The 26,779-nt window shown below is 39.1% G+C and overlaps 1 protein-coding gene across 2 annotated transcripts in view; it reads right to left on the bottom strand.

Moving 5' to 3' along the window:
- The window catches only part of KANSL1 (KAT8 regulatory NSL complex subunit 1), a 173,093-nt gene extending 150,895 nt beyond the window's left edge, over positions 1 to 22,198 (bottom strand). The window contains exons 1-2 of one of the 2 annotated variants that reach the window (XM_043465761.1): positions 22,089 to 22,198; positions 20,383 to 20,524 (exon numbers count right to left, since the gene is read on the bottom strand). The gene's annotated coding sequence lies outside the window, so the exon portion shown is untranslated. Of the gene's footprint in view, positions 1 to 20,382; positions 20,525 to 21,284; positions 21,511 to 22,088 lie in introns of those variants that run through there. The other variant, XM_043465750.1, reaches the window with a different exon arrangement.
- Positions 22,199 to 26,779: the final 4,581 nt, after the last annotated feature.

Raw genomic sequence — 26,779 nt, 5'->3', positions numbered from 1 at the left:
TTGACAAGTATCAAGATTTGGCCAAAGGTAAGTAAGAGAAAATCCTCACATTGATGACAATGACTATAGAGCTCAAAGATTGTTTTCATTAAATGAAGGTCCCAGCTAATCCAGAATATCATATACTCTTATGTACTCAGCCCAATAGCAACAAATTTGCAGTAAGATTAAGCAACTTAGGCATCTGAAAAACCTGTCAGTGACAAAGTATTATAAGAATGCATGGTATCTCTTACTTTCACAGTCCCATCTAAAAACAAGTTAATTTTCTTCCTCATACTAAAGATATAGACTCTGGAATTTACACAGATATTATCTTACCATCTCACCACAGAAGTGATCCAATAACCCATTGAGAACAAATACTAGTCACACGCAGCCTCACGTTTAACCCTTAGTGATGGGAACAGTGGTTTCCCTGGTGGCTCAGCCAGTAGAGAGTCTGCCTACAGTGTGGGAGACGCAGGCTTGATCCCTGGGTGGGGTGATGCAGGGAAGATCCCCTGGAGAAGGAAATGGCAACCCACTCCAGTGTTCTTGCCTGGAAAATTCCATGGACGGAGGAGCCCACCAGGATACAGTCCATGGAGTTGGGAACAGTCCATGGAATGAGAACAGTAACTAAAGTTACAGGTTAACCCTGAACACACTCCTAAATCAGGAAATAATTTATTGGGGGATACTGAGGAAGACAGTACTAAAATACAAATGTATGCAACTGTATCACTTAAAGAAACAAGTCATGTTCTCCCAAGGCCATCAGCTATGTTAAAACTTAACATCCAAGATGGATGGTTTTCTCCTCTGCAGTACCAGATTTCAAAGTAGCTACACAAACACCGATTTCTAACACATGCAGTCTAACCAGAACTTTACAAGATTATAATAAAGTTTCTCAAGGAGTTAAACAAATAAAAAAAATTACTGATTAAATAAACTGATAGGTAAGTTATATTTAATTCTAATTATTTGAACTTCAGTAGAGAACATTCTTAAATTCTCAAAGAATTAACCAAAGAAGTTTGTTGACCAAACATAACAAAAGGAGTATTTTAATATACTAACTTTGCACATGAGGCAATGTCAAATGAAGCAATCTGCCTAGAACCTACACATTGTATCACATAATAAATGTCAGAAGGTGCACCAAAGTTACTAAGAGATTGCCTGGCTTCTTTTCCAAATGATTCATAAAGGTAAACATGCAGAACTTCAAGGCAGCTGTGAGCAGCCAAGTTGTGGAGGGCCTGATACAAAGTCAGAAGGAGAAAAGAAATATTCAAAGAGAAAAGGGGGCAACATGTGTCCAAGGCAAAAGGCATTTAAGAAAAGTTTTTTTAAGTGAGTTGCTGAGTCTAAAGTTAGATGCAACTTCTGGAGTCCTGCTCTGCTGGCGCAGCAAACCTAGGGATTACGGAAACAGCACACCACACCTGTTCCTTCCAATAGAGACGCACACCATTCTTGGAAAGAAACATTACTTTTTAATTCACTGATTCCTGGATACCTGAACTGGGTTCTCAGGGACAGTGTGGCGCCTATAGCTATGGACTAGAAAGTAACTGAAGCCACTCAATAGGCAGGAGACATATTGCTGGAGTGGTGATTTAATCAAAGACTGTAGTAAAATCAGACATACTCTTGTTAAAATATACACAAATATATTTATAGAGTGAAATTCTCATTTTTTCAAGATAGAGAATGAGTCCTTCAGAGAGATACCCTTTTTCTGACAAGCTGCTCTGGACAACCCCACATCTTGAGAGTATTTTAGGAGATGCACTGCTTTAGATCATTTATAGATAAATATGAATACCTGAATACAGTCCCCTTATACAGATGATGAAACCTGAAAACATCTAATGTAAAAACTGTTGTGGGTACAAAATTATAAATGAGACCATAAACTACTGAGAGAACACGACTGGAATTCAGGAAATGCTAAAGTCCCGGTTTTATCTCTGTCACTCATTTACTAAGAAATCATATAAAATTTTCTCAACAGCAAACTTTTTCATTTCTGAATCAGACAAAAAGAACATAATATTCAGTATTTTCAGCCATATTCCAAGTTAATTCTCATAATCAAATTTAGAAACAAATGTATCTAACAAAATTTGTCTCAAATGATCTAGCTCTAACTTGAACCAGTAGAACAAAAAAAATAAAATAACCTAATGAAACTGTATCTTTTGTGGTATAAAGAAGAAAAAAATCCAGGACTTCCCTGGTGGCCCACTGGATAAAACTTCATGTTCCCAATGCAGGAGGCCTGGGTTCCATGCCTGGTCAGGGTACTAGATTCCATATACCGAGACTAAAGACCTGGCTCACTGCACTAAAACCCAGTGCAGCCAAATAAATAGTTTTTTTTTAAAGAAGAAAAAAAATCCTTCTGTGTAGAGGAGGGAAGAAGCTACTCACATGCCCTAGAATCTCTATGGCAACAGTATCAAAATGTGATCTTGCTGGTAACATTTAGGCTAGGGCATTCAATTTTTATAACATGACAACAGTAACACTTGTATTCCTGCCCTGAGTAACTTTCTTTGATTTTCAATAAAACTAAATATCCCCTTAAAGTCTTACTACTAATTACCAATCATTCATAAACATTTACTGAGTGTCTACTGGATGCTAAACACTGTAGTACCTCTGGAAAAAAATACTAGGTCACCATCATAAGCTATGTGGTGGCCAAAAAAAAAAAAAATCCCTTCTATTCATTGGTATTTTAAATAGTTAATAACTCAAAGCAAAGAAGTAGTAAGAGATCAACAAAATTTCAGTGTTTTATGCTTTCCATTCAACTCTCTTCTGGCCCTTTTGGGAAGCTTGTATAGACTCCTCCAAGAATGCTAAAATTAGGTGTTCTTTATGCCATAACTAGAATGAGGTAACAAAACAAGTACTCCAAAACAAAACTAACAGAAGAGGTAAGGGAACCAAGTAGGAGACAAAGACTTAAAGTGCCAGACTTGAAATCTCTACCCTAAATGTCTCAAGACAGGGAAAAAAGGTCAAGAAAAATGAAAATTTGTGATCTAGTCCAATTATAGTTAATTGTACATCTCCCTTTCATTCTCAAATATTTGGTACTGCCTATGGGAAGGCTTCTACATTTCTTGTAATTGCCATGAATTCAATAACTCATCATTTCTAAAACATTAGTTGGTATTAACTATTATCTTCATTTAGTAATAAGGGAATTAGAATTTACTGTTGCTAAATGAATGTGCAAAATTAAGCCAAAACTGGACTTGTCTGGTGGTCCAGTGGTTAAAAATTCACCTGCCAAAGCAGAAGACACAGGTTTGATCCCTGGTCCTGGAAGATTCCACATGCTGTGAAGCAACTAAGCCCATGAGCCCCAATACTGAAGCCCTTGCTTCCCAGCGCTCATGTTCCACAAGAGAAGCCACTCACATTGAGAAGTCAGAGCATAGCACCTAGAGAGTTGTTAAGGATTTTTCTCTAGAAAGTCCTCCCACAGCAACAAAGACCCAAGTGAAAGTGAACGTTGCTCAGCCGTGTTCAACTCTTGGCGACCCCATGGACTATGTATTTCCATGGAATTCTCCAGGCCAGAATACTGGAGTGGGTAGCCTTTCCCTTCTCCAGGGGATCGTCCCAACCCAGGGATCAAACCCAGGTCTCCCGCACTGTAGATGGATTCTTTACCAGCTGAGCCACAAGGGAAGCCCAAGAATACTGGAATGGGTAACCTAACCCTTCCCCAGGGGACCTTCCCGACCCAGGAATCGAACCAAGGTCTCCTGCAAGGCAGGCGGATTCTTTACCAATTGAGCTACCAGGGAAGCCCCAACAAACACCCAGCACAGTCAAAATTTTAAAAATAAATAATTTTGTTTTTAAGGCAAAATTATTTCAAGATAAAGTCAAAACACATCTCAACTCATTTAATATGGCAGTTATTACCCTGATACCAAAACCAGACAAAGATATCATAAAAAAAAAAAAAACAGACCAGTATCATTTATGGATATAGATGTAAAACTCCTCAACAAAACACTAACAAAGAATCCAGCAACATATAAAAAGTACTGTACACCTTTGCTAAATGTGATTAATTCCAGGAATTCAAGATTGGTTTACTATCTGAAAGTCAATTAACATACTACAAAATCCAACACTCTTTCACAATAAAAACACACAGGAATTGAGGAAACTTTCTTAACCTGAAAAAGTTATCTATGAAAAACCCACAGCCAACATCATATTTAATAGAGAAAGGCTGAATACTTTCTCCCTAAAGTCAGGAACAAAACAAGGAATGTCTGTTCTCACCACTTCTATACAATATTGTACTAGAAATTCTAGGCAGGGCAATTAGGCCAGAAAAAGAAATTAGAAACTTTCAGGTTTCAAAGAGAGAAGTAAAATACTTCTATGTGTATGTGATATAATCGTGTAAAATTTTGTAAAAAAAAAAAACCCACAAATAAACTATTAGAGCGAATAAACATATCCATCAATGTTACAGAATTCAAGATCACTATACAAATAAATATCACTTCTATTTTGATACAATAGCAACAATCTGAAATGAAATTAAGAAAATTCCATGTACAACAGCATTGAAAAATATTTATAAATAAATTCAACAGAAAAAGTATAAAACTTAACATCTGAAAACTATAAAAATTGTCTCAAGAAGTTAAGGAAGTACTAATTAAGTGGAAAGACATCCCATGTTCAGGGACCAGAAGATGTGCCCTTGTTAAGATGGCAATACTCCCTAAATTGATCTATAAATTCAATTCAATTACAGAATATCTAAAACAATCTTGAAAAGGAAGAATAAAGTTGAAGGACTCACACTTCCTGATTTCAAAACCTAATTCAAAGCTATAAAAATCAAAACAGTGTGGTACTGGTGTAAGAACATATATATATATATATATATATATATATATATATATATAATGGAATATAAACCAGAAATAAACCCTCATACTTATAGTCAACTGATTTTTGACATGGGTGACAAAACATTCAGTGAGAGGCAGGGGAGGTAGAAGTTGAGGTTGGACAGTCTTCTTAACAAAAGGTCCTGCGGCAACTGGATATTCACATGCAGAAGTTGGATCCTTATTTCACACAATATACAAGAATTAACTCAAAATGAATCACAGACCTAAATGTAAGAGTTAAAACCATAAAATTTCTAGGGGAAAAAAAAAAGAGTGAATTTTCATTATCTTGAGTTACACAATGATTTTTAGACATGGCACCAAAACCACAAATGACAAGAAAAAATAGATGGATTGAATTTCCTCAAAATTGTAAAATTCTGTGCATTAAAGGATCCCATCAACAAAGTGAAAACAACCCATGAAATGAAAGAAAATATTTGAAATTCATATGTGACAAGGAACTTATATCCAGAATACATAAAGAACTCCTAGAATTTAACAATAAAAGACAATCCAGTTTAAAAATGGCAAAGACTGTAACAGAAACAGACATTTCTCCAAAGATACACAAAGGGCTAATAAGCAGATGAGAAGACCTTATCATCATTTGCTATCAAAACCACGATGAGATACCACTTCACACCCACTAGCATGACTATAATCAAAATGACAGACAATTACAAGTATTGAGAAAAATCTGGAGAAACTAGAACCGTCACACACTGCTGGAAACGGTATAGCTGCTTTGGAAAATAGTTTGGCTCCTCAAAAAGTTAAAGTTACCATATAACCTAGCAATTCAACTCCTAGGTATATTTCCAAGATAACTGAAAAGTGTCTAAACAAAAACTTGTACAAGAGGACCTCCCTGGTGGTCCAGTGGTTAAGAATCCACTTGCCAGTGCAGGAGATGTGGTTTCAATCCCTGGTCTAGGAAGATCCCACATGCTGTGGAGCAACTAAAAGCTGGTTGCTCCACATGCCACAGGGCAATCAGGATCTGTGTGCTACAACTCTTGAGCCCGCTCGCCACAACTACTGAAGCCTGCACACTCTAGAGCCCACAAGCCGAAACTACTGAAGCCCTCAAGCCCTAGGGCCAGTGCTCCGCAAAAAGAGAAGCCACCACAATGAGAAGCCCACGGACTACCACTGGAGAATAGCCCCTGCTCACTGCAACTAGAGAGCAGCAACAAAGACAGCAACAAAGCAACAGAGCACACACAGCAACAAAGACCCATCACAGCCAAAAATAAATAAATAAAAATGTTTAAACTTGCACAAAAATGGCTACAGCAGCATTATTAATAATAGCCTATTATTAAGATGTAAACAGTTGAAACATCTATCACCTAATCATTGGATAAGCAAAATGGGGTATATCCATATAATGGAATATATATCCATATAATATGAACCTTGAAAACCTGCTAAGTGAAAGAAGCTAGTCACAAAAGAGACCATACTGTTTGATTCCATTTGTATGATATGTCCAGCATAGGCAAATCATAGAGACAGAAAGCAGATTAGTGGCTTCCACGGGCTAAGGGACAAAAGGAAACAGAGACCAACTACTAAAAGATACAGGGTTTCTTTTAGGGGTGTTCTAAAATTAGTTTGTGGTGATGGATGCACAACTCTGTGAACACACTAAAAAAAATTATGTAGTTTTAAACAGGTACATTTTATGATATGTGAAATGAATAATCAGTAAAGCTGTTTAAAAAAAAAAGGATGAAGCCAAAATAACAATTTCTAAACAATTATGATGTGCAAAAAATATATATATATATATATATATGTTTGTGTGTGTGTTAAACTACTTATAAAAACATCAGAAGACGACAAGCCATAATTTTGTCATTTATTTCCCCTTGAGAGACTACCTCAGAGGACTAATATGCCTTCATGTTAGATCTGCAACCTTATTGCCAACAGTATATATACGCAAAAGTTAGGTTCTCATCAAATTCAAGTTATTCTAAAATATTCTATGTAAGAATGAAATGAGGAAGATACAACAGGTCATAGATAAAAATCAGTCATCTATAGGAATGATACAAACTAGGACATCAGTACGTCAATGAAGAGTTTAAAGAATACAAAATCCTATTCCTGGAAGGGTTATCTTCAGTGAGATAGAATTGGAATGTACTATTATTTCAAAAGCTTAAACAAAAGTAGCAGCATTATACTCTGCTCAAAGAATATTATAACAGATGGTTGGCAAGGCTTCTGTAAAAGGGTAGTTCAAAGAGAAAAATCTTGGCATTGTCATCCCCAGTTCTACCCAGAGCACAAAGTAAAACACCCTGGTCCACAAATACAAGATCTGAGAGGACAAGTACGTGCTGAACAGGAAAAAAGATGCTGATCAGGCTACGCATTCCCAGCCAGATCGATCATTTTATTTTTGCCCCTATAAATCAATTTTTTTGTTTGTATATGGTCCAATATATTACAGATGTGATTAGAGGAGTCTATCCCCTCGCAATCAACAGACTTGTATAATTAATCCTAGATTGGGATTCAACTTCTAGTTCTAACACCACGTAGCTATGTAACTTTGGACAAGTGACTTCACTGCTCTCAGTTGCCTCATACAGAAAACAAGAGAGGGGCTTCTCTGGTGGCTCAGGGGTTAAGAATCCGCCTGCCAATGCAGGAGACGCGGCTGTGATCCCTGATCCGGGAAGATCCCACATGCTGTGGAGCAACTAAGCCTGTGTGCCACAACTACTGAGCCTGTGCTCTAGAGCCCGGAGCATGACCACCGAGGCCACGTGCCACGACTACTGAAGCCTGTGCACGCTGGAGCCTGTCCTCCCCAACAAAAGAAGCCACAGCAGTGAGAAGGCTAAGCGCCGCGACCGGAGTAGCCTGTGCTCTCCGCAACTAGAGAAAACCCATGCACAGCAACAAAGACCAAGTGCAGCCAAAAATAAATAAATGCATAAAGCAAATGTTTAACACACAGCATAGAGATGGACTGTAAAAATACTTGACTGTAAGAAAGCAAAGAAGTCAGATGCTCAACCAAAATGTTTAAATCCTTAAGTAGCATGGCAGGGAGAAGGAAGGGAGGTGCGGAGAGAGAAGAATAACTTTGCTCAAAATAAACAACAAAAAATGAGAAAAAGCAACAAAATATCATAAACTATAGCTGATCAAGAGCACTAAGGCCTATGTAGGCAAAACAATTAAAAATCTTGCAAGAAAATGCAAAGCCACAGAGAGGTGGTTTAAACATAGAAAAAGCCAGATGCTGAATAAAGACTGATGGAGCACTTGATAAACAGGGTCTAAACAGTGACAACAGCAAGACAGCTGACAGACCTAACTGTAATTAGTTTCAATACCTACTAAAGAAGATATGAGGAAGAAATCTATTTCTAAATTACTCTTTAAAGTCTAAAAATCACTGAGAATGAATCAAATTCATCATTAAACAAACAAGATGCTTCCAAACTAATATATCAGATGTTAGGTAGTCATGGAACCCCAAAGTATTCTCTGCATTTTAGAAGTAATCTCTGGGGACTTCCCTGGAGGTCTAATAAGAATCTGCCTTGCAGGACTTCCCTAATGGTACAGTAAATTAGAATCTGCTTGCCAATGCAGGGGACATGGATCTGATCCCTGATCCAGGAAGATTCCACATGCCTAGGAGCAACTAAGCCCATATACCATGACTATGGAGCCTGAGTACTGCAACTACTGAAGCCCAAGTACTCTAGAGTCTGTGTTCTGCAAGAGAAGCCACCGCAAGGAGAAGCTGCAACAAAGAGTAGCCCCTACCTGCCACAACTAGAGAAAGCCCACATGCACAACAAAAAACCAGGACAACCAAAAATAAAAACATTAAAAAAAAAAAAGAAAAGAATCCACCTTGCAATGCAGGGGATGTGGGTTCAATCCCTGGTTGGAGAACTAAGATCCCACACGCTATGGAGCAACTAAGCCTGCACGCCACGACAATTGGGCCCGAGTTCCACAGTTAGAAAAGCCAAATAAATAAGGTATGTATAGATACACAGATATAGATAGATATAACTCCCATCTACTCAAGAGAAGGGCTCTTGCTGTAAGCTTCAATTCGGTCAAACTGGCAAATCTCTACTAGAGGATGGGATCAGAAGACGTATCAGCATAAATAACCTTCTGAGGAAAAGACAAACATGGCTTCTGAAAGATGAAATCACACACCAGTCAATCCAAACTCTCTGAGGAGAAAGTATTGAATATAATTTATGTAGGCTTTTACAAGTCTTGGTAAGATTCTAAATAAAAAGCTGTTTTTAAAAAGCCTGAGTGACCGCACAGTTGAGAGTATTTACCATGGAAAGGGCGTGATTTATGAGACTGCACACCACCTACTGCACTAAGGAGGCACGTCTAGATTGGGTGAGACAGAAATTATGGGTGGATCGATGCTGAGGTACTTCCCCATATGAAGTACAAGCACTGATCTTAGGTAATGTTTTCAAAAGGCTATATTTAACATTTTCATAAATTATATGAAAGATACACAGAGAATTTCCCATTTTGCAGATGGAGTGATGAGCTTCCTGATAGTGAAATACTACAATGAACTGGAAAAAATAAGGAAACCGAGAGGTGGAAAGGATTTGTGTTATCAAATGAGAAACATTTGCAAAAACAAAGATTTATTTTTAGTTGAGAGAATACTCTGCAAGCATGAAAGCTGTCTAAATATCTATCTGCAAGGCTTTCTAGCAGAAGAGAAACTAGAGGTGCTCCAGGCAGTTCCTGTGTAGACAAAATTAGGCCCAGAGTGGAAACTGCAGAGGGACACATTTCAGCTAACATAATGACAAGCTTTCTAAGCTCCAGACCAGAACTAACTGAAGGGGGTGATTCTTACTCTGAATTACCTCTAAGAGCCCTCTGAGATATAGGCGGCTAAAATACTACAGGCAGGAAAATGGCAGGTATTAACAGTGCAGCATGAAAAAGTGAAAAGTAAAGCATTTACAGGAAAAAAAATCTAAGTTGTACCTAAAGGATGCATGGCTTCCAGTCAAAAAAGAAATCTTTGGATAATTACAGAATGTTGCCTAAAGACAATGGGATTTTTGCACGCAGAGGGGTGGGACTGCACATTCTACTGGCAACAAGGAAAAGACTGTGAATAGAACATATTTTCCTATTCGCCTAATAAATCATAATTAAGCTATATCTGAAATGCAATTCTGATTGGTTACCATAAATCTAGAAAAACAAAGCAATGCTGACAAAGATCCAGAGAAGTGTACGTAAATGGAATGACTAAGAGACTGAAGGAGATTTCACTGCAGATTACATTTTAAAATCAATCATCTTCAGCTGAAAAACATGAAATGAAAGCCAAGGGGCACTATGATCAAAATCAGAAAGTGTACCAATATTAAATACTAATCTATTCACCAAATCTTGGTACCATATATTAGGCTTTTAAACTTGAAAAGGTGGATCTTTTTTTTTCCACAAAAGATGAATAGAAAGTTATGGAATGCTTTATCACCAAGTGGTATTTAGGGATAAGAATACTCAAGAAGTATTTAAGTTCATGTATATTAAGTCCCTTCTGAGGTCCTACCAGATAGAAATGACATCTGAGGCCTTAAATTTCTGAGGTTAACATTTTCATTTTATTTTACACATTTCATTATGATGTTCCAAATGTACACAAAAATAGAGTTTAACAAACTCCATACAACCATCACCCAATGAGGTTAACATCTTCTAAGATAACTGCCTCACCTCAAAACATCCCCTGGTGCCAACTAAGACATGACAGTTGGCTGACAGTCCCTAAGAGACTCAGTAAGGCTTGCTGGTACAGTTCTTTTATTCTTTTACCTATGTGTGTACAGCTGACCCTTGAATAATACAGGTTTGAACTGGTCTACTTACACTCGGATTTCCCCCAATCAATACTTACTACACTCAACTGAATCCCTGGATGTAGAGCTGCAGATACAGAGGATCTACTCTAAAATTATATGTGTATTTTCTATTGCATGGACGTCAGCACCCCTAACTCTGCATGGTTCCATGTGTGTAAAATATACATATACATTCTTTATCTTTTATATATTTAGAATCCACCTTATATATCTCTATATCCTGAATTTTTCATTTATCATATACTCAACATTCTCGCCTGGAAAACCCCATGGACAGAGGCGTTTGGCAGGCTACAGCCCATGGGGGTTGCAAAAGAGTCGGACACAACCGAGCAACCGAGCACATACACAACACATACAACATTCTAAGATACTAAAAGTTCTTTTAAAATATTGTTTAATGGCTGTAATAACAACTCACCCTTAAATATGCCATAATTTACCCATTAATCTCACTGCTCATTCAAGTTTATTCCCAATTCTTACTTGTATAAATAATGCTACAATGAATATCTTTGTTCACAAATTTTTCTATCTCTATTTTTCCCCTCTTAAGATAAATTCCTAGAATTACTGAATGAAAGGACAGTTTAAGGTTTTTTGATATGTAGTGGCAAAATACCTCCCAGAAAACTTGGGCCCAATGCACTTCCATCAGCAGTTTTAGAGACCACCACCTTCCTATTTGATAGGTTAAAAAAAAGTAGTATATCACTTTAATCTGAATTCCCTTGATTATGCATCAGAATAAAAATGCTTCTTATATGCTTCTTGGTCATTTGTATTTCTTCTTTGTGAACTCTAATCATGATCTCTGTCAGAAAGGCTTTTTTACTTTCTTTGGGCCTTGATGAACCTGAAAACCAGCTTAGATGGAGTCACATATCAGTGACTTCAGCTCCCTCTCCTGGCCAAAAAATTATTACCATGATCCGGTTATTGTTATTCAGTCGCCCAGTCATGTTCAACTCTGCGACCCCATGGATTGCAGCATACCATGATCCGGACCTAGATTTAAATACCTGTGTGTATGTGCTCAGTTGCTAAGTCATGTCCAACTCTTCTTCGACCGCATGGACTGTAGCCCATCAGGTTCCTCTGTCCATTAAAAGCTTGCCATTTCCTAAGTTGTTGCTATAAACACAATTTATACATGGTAATAAAAGATAAAACATTATGTGTCTAAACCCATACTTAACAGAGATGTGATGGAAAAGGAGAAAGGGAACACCTGATCACTTATATTTAATAATTAATGTCACCAAAAATGTTTAAATTATAATCAGGTCACTGCCAAGTTACTTACTGGATGGAACATTACAAGCCTAAAACTCATTTCTGTATACTTTATTTTCTTTTTAATGGCCGCACTGCGTGGGCACTTAAGGGATCTTCATTCCCTGACCAGGGATTGAACCTGGGGCCATAGCAGTGAAAGCATCAAGTCCTAAGCCCTGGACTGCCAAAGAAGTCCCCATAACTTTATTCTAATAATGTAAAACATTCTAGTTGTCAGATGACACTGGGCTGTCAGCACACTGGTTATCTTCTCTTTTTTAAAGGCAAAAATAAGAAAAAAAAATCTACGTGCCCTTCATCATTTAATGAAGGATTTAAAAAAAAAAACAAAAAACCCTCTTTGTAATCCTTAGTCCAAAGCTACAACGCTGCTCACACTAAACAGACTGGGTCCTACAGTTCCAAAGGGTAAGGCCAGGATTCGCAAATGGATGTAGCTAACTCAACTTCTCTACTGATAACCTCCAAGATGCAATTCACAGGTTGGGCAGTGCAGTGCTCAGACGATTCATTCATTCAACGCACATTTACTAAGTGCCATCACTTTGCCAGCAGTGATGATGACAGACAGGACAAAGCCCCTACTCTCAGAGAACTGGGAAACTAGCTGTCTGGAGAAGGCAAAGCCTGGGTACCGTCTATGTCAGTTACTGCTGTTACTACACCTCCCTGCTATTAAAGAATTAGGAAGAGTATGTTTCTAGAACAGGGTAGCACTTTAGTAAAGGATGGTCATTTTAAACAGTGGCAGCTGTTTGTGTGAAGATTTAGAGGCAAAAGAACAACAAAGTGTACAGAAGGAATTGCAAGCAGTTCAGTGCTATTGAGTGAAGAGCTCAGGAAGGAGAAAAAGAGACGACCTGGGCCAAGGGCCTGGGTGCTTGGTTTGAACTCCACCTCGAAAGCCAAGTAAGTGAAGGGGAGGAGACATACGGTCCTATAAGGAGACCATTTAGCTCTGGGGAAAAACCGCTTGCAAATCATAGGTATATGGATGTGAGACTCATACAGTGGTGAGACATAAACTTACCTAAGTTTCCCTCAGGAACTACATAGGCTATGAGGAGAGAAGGCCAAGACAAGGCAAACCCTGACTGAAAGAGACAGATGTCTGCACAGAAAACTGAGAACGAACAGCCAGAGGCAACAGCGATGACAGAAAAAGCCAGCACTCAGACCATTCGTACTTCACTGTGCGTCAGGCACTCACCTACATGCTTTTCACGCATTAATTCATTTCCTCTTCATGACAGTCCTGGAAGGCTAAGTGCCATCACTTTTATTATTTTCCCATTTTTCAGATGAGGTAACTGAGGCGCAGAGAGAGGCACAAAGTATGGCAGAGCTGAAATCTGAATCTAAAGGACTCACTCCAGAGACCATGTTCTTTTTTTTTTTTTGAAATAGTATTTGTTTTTATTTATTTATTTGACTGTGTTGGGTCTGAGTCGCAGCATGTGGGATCTACTTCCCTGACCAGGAATCGAACCCCGGGCCCCCTGCATTGGAAGCATGGAGCCTTAGCCACTGGACCACCAGGGAAGTCCCCCAGAGACCATGTTCTGTATCCCGGCTCTACAATGCCTTTCAGAAATGACAGGAAGCAGGAGGGACCACCACCACCACAGCCAAGGACAACAATGGTCCATGGCATCAAAAACCACAAGGAGGCCTCAGAAAATAAGGAAAGGGATGCCTCCATAAGGGCAGGTACAGTGGAACACACAGGGAGAAGCGAGACAAATACTTCTCTGGCAAAGGGACCAGCCGTTGCAGTTTAGGAGTTCTGTGTTTATAAAAAGTGAGAGACTTGGAGTGTGTTTAGAAGCTGATGGACAAGAGCCAACAGGGAATGAGAGGGTAAAAACAGGATGGGAAAAGGGACAAATGACAGACAGAGGTATCTATGATGAGGAAGAAAACAGCGCAAGAGACCAGAGAGGTGGCCTAGTATGAGAAGAAACAAAGACAGGGATAGGGTGGGCCCAAGAAGGGTCTCTTCCCCACAGGCTCTGTGGAAAGGGGTTTTCTCTGTAAGCAAGGGAGCTGCTTAACTTCTGAAGAACCCTCCACAGTAAGATGCTTTTAGAATTGTAGCATTATATTCTTTTATTCTTTTACTCCTGTTTTCACTCTTATCCAGCTGTCTCATTAAACTATGATCTAGGTGGCAAACAGGTCACAAGATGATTTCTAAGCAAGAAAAAAATCTAGCGAAAACTAAAATCACTAGACTGTTCAGAACAAATATAAAATTCTTTAAAAAGATAGCATTTTTCTATTTCTTCAAGTTAAGTATCTAAGTATATTCTCTGAGCTTCCAGAACTTACTATGGCTACCCCCTTTGTCCTCAATGCCCAGAGCTGCTCTCCTGCTCACGACTTGACTTCTTTCCCCCAGCTCTGCCTCAGCATGGTCAGCCCTCTCTCTGGCCTAGTCAAGCGGCCCTTCCTCCCCCAGTCCAAACAATTACCCAACACTTCCTTCCAGGACAGGTAGACAGGAGAAGGAATTTGGGAACTAGCCTCCGATGACAATTAACAGAGCAATTTCATAGCACGGATTTATCAAAAGCAGTCCCAGATCACTGTAAAAAGCTGAGCAAAGTAATGGACTCTTCCTCTCCATAAAATGCACACAAGCAAAACCACACAATTTGCATTAGATGGTCAAAAAGCTGTCATTTTTCACGTATTTTATCCATAGAATACTTGGCTGGATAAGTACTGGAACAAGACGGCTCACTCTAGCCATCATCAAAGGTCTACTCACCTTCCCTGGCAAATAATTTATACAAGTTTAGTTTGCTGATATCCTAACCTCCCAGAGAAAGAAGGCATTAAAATAGAGGGGAGAGCTGCTGGAGGCTGGAGCAAGGCCAGTAATGGCCAGATATTAAGGTAGGAGATCAAGAAAGTAGGTTACTCACAGACAAAAGAGTATGAAGACTGGCCCAAGAGTATGAAATATATGCACACACTACTCCATGAATACAGTTTACCTTACGACCTGCAAAGACACATTACATCTCAGCACAGTAGAGTTAGGATGTACATAGGGAGACTCTTCTATAATTCTGAAATATTATTTAAGATAAAATTTTGTACAGGGTACTTTTTTAAGGAGGCAGAAAAGTATATAATATCTATTAGAAAATTTTTCAAAACTTTCACAGTATTCACATGAGTTTCATGAGAGGAAACCATCAAACAAAAGGGTATAACTGGCCTGCAGAGAAAGATTTTGAAACAAAACAGTAGCCAGACCGTCATGTGTCTATACGCTGTGTCAGAAAGCTTGAACTTTACCCTCAAGACAAACAGGAGGGGAATGGAAGCAGAGGGCGGGACGTATCAGCTGGTTCACAAGAGGAACTTCCTCAAGGTCTTGCTCTCTCTGGAATGACCCATACTGTCCACCCCCAGAAGAAGTCAAATGTTGGAGGATAACCATGCCTGTTTCTTCAAATATGGCATCTGAGTGAAGATAAAACATCTCTCTATTCACACAGACAAGGAGGTGTTAATTTGAGACAGGTATCTGGGCCTAATTTTTAGGTAGTAAGGAAATCTCAAGGTTTCATCAATTTCCACAAAGGAGGAGACATGGAGAGCAGACTATAATCTTGACCTTAAACTTTCAAATCAGAATTTTACCAATAGCTAAACAAAAAGAATATTACCACCTTCTAAAGTGTCAATTTTATATAAATCTAAAGTCTCAACAACAAAAATCTAGACATTAAAGACAAATAAGATAAACAAGGTCCTACTCTATAGCACAGGGAACCATATATCCAATACCTTGCAATGAATATTAATGGAAACAAATGTGAAACTGATTCAGTTATGTACCACTTTGCTGTACAGCAGAAACTAACACAACCTTGTAAATCAACTATACTTCAATAAAAATAAAAGGACAAATATATGAGACACCTACAGAAATAATCCACTTCTTTAAATCATGTGACCAATTTGCACCCAAATTTTCATTTCCTATGTATAAGTGTTGGCGGTCTGCTACCCTTGATGAGTAACATTAGTCTATGGGGCTGTCAAGGCTAAAAGATGCTATTATGAGTTGAACGGTGTTCCCAAACCCTCAAGAAAATATTTTGGACTCCTAACCCTGTGTACCTCAGAATGTGACCACAGTTGGAGAAAGAGTCTTTACAGAGATAACCAAGTTAAAATGAGGAGATTAGAATGTGCCCTAATCCAACATGACTGCTGTCCTTTTAAAAAAGGAGAATTTTTGAACAAAAGAGATACATACACAGAGAGAACTTTGTGCTAAGACTGGAGTTATGTGGCTAAAAGCCAAAGATCTACCAGATGCTAGAGGAGAGGCCTGGAAGACATCCTGCCCAAGGGCCCTCAGGTGGAGAATGCCCCTGCCCTCAGACTTCTAGCCTGCAGAACTGAGAGACAATACATGTCTGCTGTTTAAGCTACTTACTTCGTGCCACTTTGTTATGGCAGCCCTAGCAAACAGATGTCATGAAGAAAATTAGTAGCTCATGTTTATTGAGCACATACCAAGTATTATTCTAAGCACTTCGCATCAACAAACTCATTTAGTCGTTACAAAATCCACCCCAGGATCTAGATACTATAATTATACCCTTTTCACAGATGAAGACACCAGGTCTCTAAGAGGATAAAAAACTTGCCTGACAGCAGACAGAGCCCCCAGTATGACCACTAGCTATAAGGAACTATGATTTATAGTAATTATTTTAATAACAGTGGTAGTCACTAAGCCAAACACTATGTACTTTACAGATCTAATATACACAACAATAGTCTAAAGTACATGTTCATTTTTGTTTCCAATACAAAGGAGAACCCTGAATCTTCAAGAGATTTTCTTAAAATTGCCCCACATCTCACAACTAAGAATATGACAGTGAATCTAACTGCCAACTTGAGGAAATAAACAAAAAATCCTTTTTTACTAACATTTTAAGTGCAAGTGAAAATTTTTAATGTCTGACCTTGCAAATCAATACCAGAAATCTAAATCTATAAATTCAAAATCCTTCAAGATCCCAGGAAAAAATGGGCCCTAGATTACAGTATCCCTTGTCTACACATCCCTTCAACTGTTCAAGGGCTGTCTGCTCTCTCATCTGTGATCCCTTGACTTTTCTCTAACTTCCAGACACAGGAGAAGAGAAGATGTAAGGACTGAGATACTGCTTTTTAAATTGTTTTTTTTTTTAATTTGTATTTAATTTTTAAATTTTGATACAAACATCAGAAAGTGTGAAAAAATATAATAGTGAGAAGTCTCCTTCCCACTCTGTCCTCTGCCTGCCCAGTTCCTAGACATAACAGGTAACCAACATCACCATTTTCTTGTTTACTCTTTTTTTTTGTTTACTCTTCTAAAGTGATTTTTTATGCATACACAACAAGCCAATAAAAATTGTTTTTCTCCCTTTTTTTTCAAAAAAAAAAAAAACAGACAAAACACATCATACACACTGCTCTGCATCTTGTAGATCTTTACATAGCCTTTTGAATCATTTTAATTGCATCCTTTTGTCTGTCAAGAATATTTTTACTTGCGTTCATTACAGTTCGGTCTAGTACACAAAGCACCAGCACGCAAAGCTACCAGCAGTCCCTGAGAGGTACATGAAATGACGGATGGTGGACCCACGACACACCAAAGGCCTTGTGTCTCTTCGCTCCATCTCATCTTCACTTTTCTCCAACTTGCCCAATCCTCCTCCTCCCTGCTCTTCCATTTCACCCATGCCCTAACCCTGACAACTGGACCTGAAAACATCAAATATCACTGCTACTGCTTAGTCATGGCTAGCACTGAAACAGCTGCAGACCCCTGATAGAAAGAGAACGGGATAAATAATTTCCATGGGAACTAATTAACAAGAGTGCCTTCAATTGAGTTTTTTGGGGAGTTATATTTCCTTTATGTTATTTATGTTTCCTTTGATGCTTTGGTTCTTAAAAAGGGTAGACATTAGCACTATTTTCTACCAGCCTGGGAACATAAATAAATACACACTGGGGTCTAACGTTTGAGTAATACCTACAGAACTAGAGTTTATTTTGAAATAAAATAATCAAAGTGTAAGAACTACAGAAAATTAATATTTTGGCTCCAAAGTATATATACATTTTAATTAACCCACTTTTTACTTAAAAATAAGTAACTGCAATCTGAAAACACATCTCAGAAACATTTTAAAGCTATTCACAACTGAAAAAAAGAATAAAGTTCTCTATCCCATTTTTATTTTCCGTCCTGCAAATTCAATGATATCCTGTTCTCCCCCCTCCAAGAAAGTGCCTTTTCCCCCCTGCCCCGCTCAAACACCACAGTTTTTAAGGTTTTTTTTTAAGTCATAAAAGGAGAAGGAAAATGTTAACAAAAAAAAAATTTGTTCAGACTCAGAAACGGTCTTCAACTGATCAAAGGATTAAATTAAGGCAGTCACATTCTTAAGTAGTTAACAGGTGGTAACAGTCTGGAGTACTGACTTCACTCTCTATTCCTATCATGCCAGAGACCTTTGGTACAACTTCAAGGATTACTGTAGAACTTACCCAGGTTCCAAGACTTACAGGTAAAATGTCATATGTAAAAAAGCAGGCCTCTGTATATCTAATCCATTTTTAGAACCAAAATGACTATGAAATAAAAATCTAATATATTGATCCCCAGTTCCTCGGGTTTCTAGTTGTTCTTGAGTCGCTAAGTTCTGTCCAACTCTTTGCGACTTCAGGGACTATATGTAGTCCGCCAGGCTCCTCTGTTCATGGAATTTCCCAATATTCTTATATTGGAGTGGGTTGCCATTTCCTTCTCCAGGGGATCTTCTTTACCCAGAGATGGAACCGGAGTCTCCTGCATTGGCAGGCAGATTCTTTACCATTGAGCTACTAGTGAAGCCCAGGGAACTAGTACCTGTTGATATCCCCTTGTCTGCTTCCTAAAGAGAACAGAGGCCACCGGGTCCCGGCACTAAACATTCAATACCAAAGAGAAATATTCTTGTACAAGGCCCTCCAGTTCCTACGGTTCAGGACTTCCGGCTGGGTTCCCCATGCAACACCACCAACTCTACAGGGAGAATGGCTGGAAAAACTGAGTCCCTCTGACTTCCTTTACACTAATATAAGCACTCTTCAGCCAACAGTAGCAGCTGGAACATAAATGAAGATGAGAACTCAGTCTACATTTACCTAAAGATTTCCCGCAATCCAAGTATTTAGTTTACACAGACTGCATTAATATCTGACGTATTCATTCACTGCATTAATTTGGAATTCTACAGGGCAGGGTAACAGACAATAATCTAACTACATTAGTATTTAGCTCTGAAGAAAACAACCTGTACCATCCAGTAAAGCTAGTGGGGGGTTTCTGTTACTCCTTATCTTTCCCCATCCTTCCTTTTTCCTCCCTCCATGTATCTTAAGCTTTATCCTCTGTTTAGTCTTTCTTAATGGAGAGAGTTTTCTGGCCATTTATGTACAAGAAACTGGAAGTAGTCAAGAGAAAGGAGAACTACCACATCACTGAGAGTTTTTTCATGTAAAGATCATGTTCTCACACTGCCCCCAAAGAGGTTTATCTTGTGAGATGAAACATGGCACAAAGTGCTACCTGTTGAGAAAAATAGTACAAACTCGCATACAAAGGACTAGGAAATAGCAGGAAAACTCTCCCACAAAGCTATACATATAAACAAACAGGTCTTAGAATGTTCTAAACATACTAAATCAAGTTTCAGAGTAAATAAGTGGCAAGTGACACATCTTCTGTAACACATGAATCAGCTACAGATTTGCAAGAGTGGGACACACCCTAGCACCTACGATAATACTAAAGGACCTGTTTGAAAGTGGACCCGGCTGTCTGAATTGCCAGTCCATCCTACTGAGACTGGAACAGAATTTTACAACTGTATGGGGTTGTCACAATTTAAAGCTAAAAAATAAACACATCATTATCATGGAAGTTAATTTGAGAACTTCATTAGTATTTTAACACCAATAATTAAGGACAGGAGCAATACAAAGGAGTAACCAACAAGTTCTAGGAGGCAAACACAAGGGAAAGGAATGTCAGGTAAGACGGTTGAAGAACTGCAAATTCAAAAACTTTAAAAAAAAAAAAACCTTAATTCTTAAAAAAATATAAAAAACAAGACGTTTATAATTAAAAAAAAAAAAAAAAAAAAACCCACACATCTTACCTTAAGAGGCATCCAAGTAGCATTCATAGTGTCAGGAGTAGTTCAGGCAGTAATACTCAGAAAGGAGCAAGAATGGAGTCTTAGTAATTCCCCAGCTACCAAGTATAAGCAGGTAGGAAAATTTTTTGTTTCAAGAAGGTATCTGAAAAAGAGAGGACTTTCATTTAGACTAAAAATAATCCAAAAATAAGCATATAGTTTAAACTATCTGGACAGAGATTCAAAGTACTATTCGCCTCACCATCTTAAAAAGATGTAGAAAATAACTGTCCCCTTTGGAAAAGGACAAATGTGTGTGGTGTATGTTTCTCCACAGGTAGGAAGAAATACATTTTTCCATAAAATTGGATTAAATGTGTAACACGTATTTTAGATAATATAAAATTGCTTATCAGAATTATTTCCCAGATAGAAAAATGATTGTCCAGGGTTACTTCATAAACACTATTAAAAAGTGATTTTTTTTATCTGATCACTAAAAAATGCCCTTGCCACATTTAGTTTTAATAAATTAATCCCTCTGATCATTTTGACTGTCCTAAATTTTCTTGAGTTTAAGTTGCAGAGCCCATTCTATGTGGAAAAATAATAGCCATTCTTGACTGAAGTGCTACAAATAAAAGACCCTTCTTTCCTAGAAATCTTTAATAACAGGCCAAACAACTTAATTTTGAGCCAAGTTTGTGTGGAGGTAGGAGGATGGATTAAATGACCTCTTGTAGGATTCGTGCTCTCCTCCTAGGCCTGAATGAAAATTCCAGCTTAACCAGTTACTGCTTCGCTTAAAATGGAGGCTTGCCCGATTAGGGACAAAAATAACAGCACCCACCTCTGTAAAATAAATTAAAAAAAATTCAAAGCCTACAGTACCCTCATTTTTAAGAAAAATTAAAAATAAAAACCTCTGGAGTGGATTTGTTCTTGCTATGCGTGTGTCACTTTGGCGTCGAAGACTTGGCATCACTTTCCTTACGCTCGTCGGATTTTTTTTTTTTTTTTTTTTTGGTGGGGGGAGGGTTGGGGGGAGTTTGACTTCTGACCCAAGTCCGGGGACGGTTTAAGAGCCCCTCTATAATCCCCAACGCAAGAGCGAAGGGGCGAAGAGAAAGGGGAGCGCCCGAGTTCCCACCCCTCCCCCCACCCTGGACCCCAGTCCCAAACCGACCCCCCTCCCCGCTGTGAGGCGACTCCTTCTGCCCCAAACCCATTGTTAGGGAGGGGGCGAAAGGGAGAGGGGGCTCAGGGCAGGGCGCCGGCGGCCGTTGCTCCGCTCGCTTCTGGAAGGGGGCGGCCCGCGGGATGCAGCTTCCCTTCCTCTCCGCGTCGGTCCGTCCCACCTCGGCTCGGCCTGGCGCCCCGGGCTGTGCTCGGCGCCCCCGGCCCCGGGCCCGGCCCAGCCCGCCCCCCGAGTACCAGGCCCCCGACCCCTCAGCCCGCAGCCCGACGCCCAGGCCTGCGGGTGGGCGCGGGGCGGGGGTCCCTATGCCCCACACACGCGTCCCCGCTCCCCCAGCCCAGTCGCTTCCAGGGCCCTCGGCGGCGCCCGCTCCCCGGGCCCGTCGGCCCCCCGCCTCCCGGCCGGGCCGCCCCCTCGGGCTCCCGCCGTTGGGGCCGCCTCCCCTTCCCCACCATCACCCCTACCGACTCGTGCCCCCACCCCCCGGGGCACCAGTGCCAACGGCGGCTCCCCCGGCCCCCGAACCTACCTGCACAGCTCAACCAAGCCTAGAAGTGGGGGCGGGGAATCTTCCGCCCTCCTCTATCTCTCATTGGCCCTTCCGGGGGACATAGGGATCTCTATTGGCTGGCGGCGAATGTCCGTCAGAGCGGTGGGGCGGGACAGAAGGGGAGAGGGATGCTGGTGCCTTGGCGTCTCTGTCTCTGTGTATCTCGCTGTCTCTGTCTCGGAGCTTGGAAATGAGAGACATTTGGATGAGAGGACTGGAAATGGGCCTCAGGTGGCAGGAAGAGAAATAGGAATCCTGGCAGAGCTTCCCGCAAGTCTGTCACTCCGAACCCCCTACCTAAATCCCCTTTAGATCCTCTTCCCCATCACCCCCAACCCCGGCCCCTCACCCTTGTAGGTTCTTCATCCAGGAAGCGATGTGAAGAAAACTCGAGGCCGGAAGGCCACAGAGGGAGATTTTATATTTGTATATAAAATACACACATACAAATACTTACATAGAAAGTCAACCAGATATAAGGTCACAAGGGCCTGGAGAGGAAAGGACACACATCTCACAGACAAGGAAGGACTTGAGATATAGCCAAAATAAAGAATCAAAAATCACTCTAAGAGCTGGTAACCTGGTTTCCTTCTGGGAGGGGAGCTGAGGGGATCAGGTGCGAGGAAGACTTACATTTCACTATATATATCCTTTTGTATCTTTTGATTTTAAAGATTTCCATTTTTTCCTTTTTTTTTTTTAATTACGTGGCTTAAATTTTAAAATAACTATAAGGTGCCAAAACCAGGGGGACAGTTAAAATGGTGGTCCGGACAAAGAGGGACAGCATGTAGATTTGGTGAGGAATTTTAGTTTTTAGTTTGTTCATTTCCCGTGCCAGGGGTAAAACCAAGGAGAAGTGTTCCGGGACAACTGGAGTTATGGAATTCAGGAAGGGGTGGATAATCTGGGGAGAGGATAGCGTTCTTCATATAAATATGGCGATCAGTGACGTGCTAAAGGATGAACTCCCCATAGAAACAGAAAAAGACATCCACAACAAAGTAAGGAGTGTAAACAAACAGAAAGAGGGTTTGTGAGATAAGAAAAACAAATAGTGAAGAGGTATGAAAGTTAAGGGAGGAAGGGTCTCTGGAAAAATAAAACAATAAAACTATGAGAACCTCACAGATCGTACGACTCATTTCAGGGACCGTCTTTAGTCTCATGCAATAAGAATGAGAGCTTGCTATACACCTGAAACTAACAACATTGTAAATCAATTATACTTCAATTAAAAAAAATTTTTTTTAATTAAAAAACCAAGAGCGAAAGCCAAGAGAATACTAAAAAAGCAGAGTTCTTAACTTTTTCATACCATGTACCCTTCTCAGAATGTTTTTAAATGTATAACAAATATACCCAGAAATTCAAAGGAACAAGTTACATTAAAATACAATTTTCAGAATATTTTTAAAGTATAATGTAGTAGTATATGTGCTTTATATTAAATCCATTAAATACTAAGATCTAGTGGCGAGCCTAAAGACCACCATAATTCTGAGGTAGTAAATGAGTTAAAATATTTCAAGACAAGATATCCACAAACACCATCATAAGAAAATACCTGTGATTTCTACTGCTGACAAGATCACAGGTACTGCTAACACTACTTAGTTTGTTATCTCCATTTATAGTTGAGGGAAATACTAATTTTCTGTTAGACTTTAGCAAAAAGAAAGGTACATTACTTTTCCTTATCCAAGCTCATGGATTTCCTAATCTATGGACTTCAGGTTAAGAAACCCAATCTGAAAGAAATCATCCTTTCTACCCTCCACACACCCACACAGGTATGTGACCCTGCTTCCCTCTTCCCCACCTCTGTGTCTCTTACCCTTCCCCACTTGCTCCAAGCACCCTCAAGTTCCCAGTCCTGCCTGAAGATGTCTGACATCTCAGAATAGGGGTGGAGAATGGAGGGTTGCAGGAAAGATGTATATATATACTTTGTCTGTCTTCAAAAAAAAAAAAGAGAGAGAAAGCTCTGAGGTATATTGTGGGTCGAAAAAGATGGGGAAAACAGTATTATTCATTACCAAAAGGAAAAACAAATTATAAAAAGAAAACATCTTTTTATCAATTAAGAAAGAATCTTTGAATTTATTAATATTGTTCAAGTCAACCCTGGAAAACATCTGCAATTCAATATCTATTCGATAATTCTGTAAAATAAGGCAAAAAACAGTACCTACCTCCTAGGGGTTTTGTGAGGATTAACTTAGTTAATACATATAATGAATTGAAAATAGTGCCTGACACAGGCTAAACACTCAGTTTTAAGCTATCTTTATTATTATATTTGATGTCTTATTTTCAAGAACATTACATGAAAATTTCTGCTAAGATTATCTGTATTAATGACTTACATAATAGCAAATTAAGAGTGATAAGGAGGTTAGCCCAGACTCTTGCTTTTCATTTAAATGCTGCAAAGTTAGAATACTCCACTTTTTCCAGTTACATTTTCATCCCTCTAAGGGGAAATAGCCTCAGTGCCTCTTTAAAGGGATTGTAAACTTGGGAAAGAAAAGGTCTGGCAACTCATATTACAAAGGGCTAATTTCCATAATGCTGTTTATAAAACTTCCTACAAATGAATAAATAAAGCCTAACAATCCTTATACACTGCTGGTGGGAGTATAAACTGGTACAGCAACTTTGGAAATGACTTTGATATAATCTAATAAAAGTTAAGATATACATACTCTATGGGAACAGTTCGACTACTACATGCATATTTAGGAAATGCAGAATTTTAAGGGTCAGGATGACTGTACAAGAACATTCATGGCAGCGTTGTTCCTCAGTGACCCAGAGAAAGGAAACATCCCAAATGTCTACCAAGCATAAAATGACTAAATTGCAATATATTTGTACAATGAAAACTAATAAATTATGATTATATTCAACAACATGAATAATTTTTTTACGAAGATAACATTGAACACACAAAAAAGCAAGATACTATATATATATATACGTATTACTCCATTTATATAGAGTTTAAAAGCAGGCAAAACTAAACTATATTCTTTAGGGATACATAGATAGGAGGTAAAATAAAGAAAAAGAAGGAAATGAACACAAAAGTCAAGAGAGCAAGTAAGGGGCAGAAGGAATTTTGTTTGGGAGTAGGGGGTTGTTTTGGGGGGCTGGCAGTGTTCTTTTTGATCAGGTGATGGGTACACAAGTATTTGCTCTGTAACTATATATTTAACTGTACTCCCAAACTTTTATATATATATATATATATTTTTTTTTTTCTGACCGCATGTTATATTTCACAAAGGAAATGTCAAGAGGGAGGGGCCAAATGTATACGTATGGCTGATTCATGTTGATGTTTGGCAGAAACCAACACAATTCTGTAAAGCAATATTCCTTCAGTTAAAAAAAATTTTTTTTAAATCTCTGTAAGAAAAAAACGGATAAAGAATATGACAGAAATTTCACAAAAAGGAAAATATAAACGGCTCTTAAATAAATGAAAAGATGCTCAACTTTATGAAAAGACATAAAAACTCCACTGAGGTAATCCCTGGCAGTCCAATGGTTAGGACTCTGAGCTTTCACTGCAGGGGCCCAGGTTCAGTCCCTGGTTGGGGAATTAAGATCCCACAAGCCACATGGCATGGCTGAAAAAACAAAACAAAAATACTCCACTGAGATACAAACAGGTCATGATGATAACGCTAACACATTGTGTTAGCAATGGAGAGGAGAAATACATTTTTTGTATCACTGAAGAAAATATAAGTTGTTCCAATATCTATGGAGGGCAATTAGGTAATAGCCATCAAAATTACAAATGCAAATAACCTTTAATTTAGCAATTCCATCCCTAGGAATTCATTCATTCCTCAAATATTTATTGAGCACCTACTATGTGGCAGGCACTGTTTCATTCTCTAGAATTTATCTTCTCCATTCTATGAGAAGTCTGGGAACATAGGGCTGTTTATTATTTTTTAATATCGATTTACTTATTTATTTTTTGACTGCGTTGGATCTTATTTGCATCGGGCAGGATCTTTCATTGCCACGTGCAGACTCTCTAATTGTGGGGTGCAGGCTCAGTAGTTGTAGCACGTGGGCTCTCTAGTTGCTCTGAGGCACATGGGATCTTAGTTCCCTGGCCAGGAATCAAACCTGCGTCCCAGGCCTTGCATGGAGGATTCTTAACCACTAGACCACCAGGGAAGACCCAGGGGCTGTTTATTATTCCTGTGGAATTGCTCATGAGAAAGAAGGCTTGCATCTCAACGAGATAATTAAGATTATGTCAGAGCACATTAAACAAAATGAAAAAAGTATAACAAACATTTCCCTACTTACACATTTTTAGATAATCTGCATGTACATGGTTATTGGTCTGTTTGTTTTTGAAACGCTGTTTGTAATAGAAAGATGAGGGGAATAAGACTTAAATGCACATCATTATAGGAGTTGTTGAATAAATTATGATTGGCATCTGCTTCGTCACCAGTGCTATCTTCACGGGCATGTGACCTGTGCAGTCACACAGGGCCCCACACTCAAAAGGGCCCCAAGTTTTGCTGTTGCCTCTTGAAATATGAACAATTTCACTTCTGAATTTGAGTTTTGTAGGTGAAGTCTGATGAAGCAATGAAGTCAATGCATGAGTGGAGGAGCTCAGAGCAGTT

Source organism: Cervus canadensis, chromosome 1 (assembly GCF_019320065.1).
Source record: "Cervus canadensis isolate Bull #8, Minnesota chromosome 1, ASM1932006v1, whole genome shotgun sequence".
Taxonomy (NCBI): domain Eukaryota; kingdom Metazoa; phylum Chordata; class Mammalia; order Artiodactyla; family Cervidae; genus Cervus; species Cervus canadensis.
The sequence above is the reverse complement of the archived record's forward strand: the minus strand, read 5'-3'. Positions and strand labels throughout refer to the sequence as shown.